Consider the following 2,452-nt stretch of genomic DNA (forward strand, 5'->3'; position numbering starts at 1 on the left):
GAGGGGGCCCCCGTTTCAGGAAGGAAAGCAAGCTTTGCAACACAACCAGCGCTGTGCGCCCAAGGTCGTTTTTTCCGCTCTGATCTCTCCTGGAGATGACAACATGGGATGCGGTTGGCAACGCCGTTGGGCCTCTCAGCGGCAGGGATGACGAGCCCAGCACGTCGTGACCGTCTTTGTGGCTCAGTCGGCGGCTGGGGGGGGGGGGACACATGACAGACGGAGAGGCTCTGGGCAAACGGACAAACAAGGGCTGGCCGAGGGAGCCCGCGGTGACTCGGTGTGCCTTGGAGAAAGAGAAAACCGGTGGCACAGGCAGACTGGCACCCTGTGCCAGGGTGCCCTGCCTGCCCCCATCTCTATGTGTCACTCTCTCCCCATAACGTCTTCGTCGTGTCTCCCCTTTGTTTCATGACCCCCTGGTTTTGCGCCTGATGGCAGGCCAGAAATCTCCTTATTTGTCGGTGTTTGCCTGTGCCAGCCATGCTGCTGCATCCATGCATGCGGGCAGGCCCGGCGTGTCGTAACTCCCTCGCACGGGGGTTGCATTCTGTTTCACTGTTGAGGTGGTTGGTTGGGGGTGGTGGACGTGCGTCAGTCTCAGCCCTTTTACCCCTCTCCAGACTCATGATTTTCGATGCCTTCTCCCCCCTCCTCTTCCTTCCCATAAATGAGAAATTACAAAAAAACACAAAAACCCAGGAACTCGGCAAATCCTGAAATGCGTCATTCAGGAGGTTACTGTGGAAACCATCTGTTCCCTGGGCGCGGGCTGCTTTGGGGAGGGGGCTGTGGCAAAAAGAAGGGTGGGCCCGCCAGGCTGTTTTAAGGGGATGGGAAGGCTTTCCCACCACGGCTAGGAATGGCACCTTCTGCAGTCCATAGCGTTGGTGTGTGTGTGCCTGGTCTGGATGATTCATTTCCTCCTGTGATGCCCTGTACGTTTGCAGCTCCGACCACTGGATAAAAGACACTTTGCATGCAAGCCTTCAAGGGGCACAGATCTCTTCCGCGGAGGCCAGTGTGACTCAAAACCTTGCAAACTCAAGGTGGAAGCCATTTTGAGTACCCGCTCATAGGGATGGGTGATGAGTTCAGAGGGACCAGGCCATTGTGGTGCTAATTAGTACACACACACACAGACACACAGACACACAGACACACAGACACACACACACACAGACACACACACACCCATGGGGAAGGTTTGGGGCTGGTGCTTCCAATGGGGGGGCTCTGTGTTCTTCTGTCCTTCCAGGTTCCAGTCGGAGACCCACAATGCCAGGGTACAGTCTGGCGAGGGGCTGCCCGATGCCTTCCAAAATGACCCCACTGTCCTACCTCACAACATTGTTGTGAAGAAGGAGTAGGTCAGGAGGCGAAAAGGACCAGGGGCTGCCTGGGCGTCACCTGAGGAGGTGGCAGACTCGGGGATCTTTCGGGTCCCTTCCAGTTTTAAGATGATGATGATGAGGATTCTATCTGTGACTTCCAGGGAGGCCGGCTGATACATATGGATATGAGCTTAGATAAAGATAAGGACAACAGAAATTTCAACGACCGCTTGCTGACATAAGGATACAGACGGATGGAGGGTGGTGAATGAAGCAAAAAACCATATCATGGGGCTCACTTAAACCATCAGGGGCAGTTTTAAAGTTTTTTTGCAGGGGGTCTACAACTCCCAATATCCACTCTGAATGGGGGGATGATGGGATCTGTAATCCAGAGTTTCTCTCCGCTGCAAGCTTCAGGAGATACGTGAATGTACATGTAAACACTCCATTTTATCTAAATAAACACAGATTTTTTAAAAAAGTATTAAGAAATTAGATAGATAGATAGATAGATAGATAGATAGATAGATAGATAGATAGATAGATAGATAGATAGATAGATAGATAGATAGATAGATAGATAGATAGATAGATAGATAGATGAAAGAAATGGCCTCCTTTTGCTTCTGTTTCAGGGAGGCTTCTTGTGCAGGCGCCTCCTATCTTCTAATCCCAAATTTGATAGGGAGAAGTTATCTAAATTAAATAAATTAAATAATAAAACAGACACCATTACATTTAAAATGTCTTTAAGTAGGAACTAGTTAATTAGATATCCTTCTGAATACTGTATCTACATGCCTGTGATAGGATGGGAACAGAATCAAGAGATTTATGTATCTGTTATTACATTGTATTTCCCGTTTTAGCCCTAATTATAGGAACGACACGAGGCGCCTCGTTACTATCACGTTACTTTCTCCTCAGCGCTCCCTTCCTCCCCCGCCCGCGCAGAAGGGCTCATGAATAATGCAGAGAGTTATACATAGTCAAATCCTCCCTTCCCGATTTGCATGAGGAGGTTCTCTCGCGCTCTGATTGGCCGCCTCCGGCTCTCCCCCCTCTCCCCCTCGAGGGAGGGGGGACACACAACCTAAACTGACGGCTGCCGCCGG

Source organism: Pogona vitticeps, chromosome 7, assembly GCF_051106095.1.
Source record: "Pogona vitticeps strain Pit_001003342236 chromosome 7, PviZW2.1, whole genome shotgun sequence".
NCBI classification, from domain to species: domain Eukaryota; kingdom Metazoa; phylum Chordata; class Lepidosauria; order Squamata; family Agamidae; genus Pogona; species Pogona vitticeps.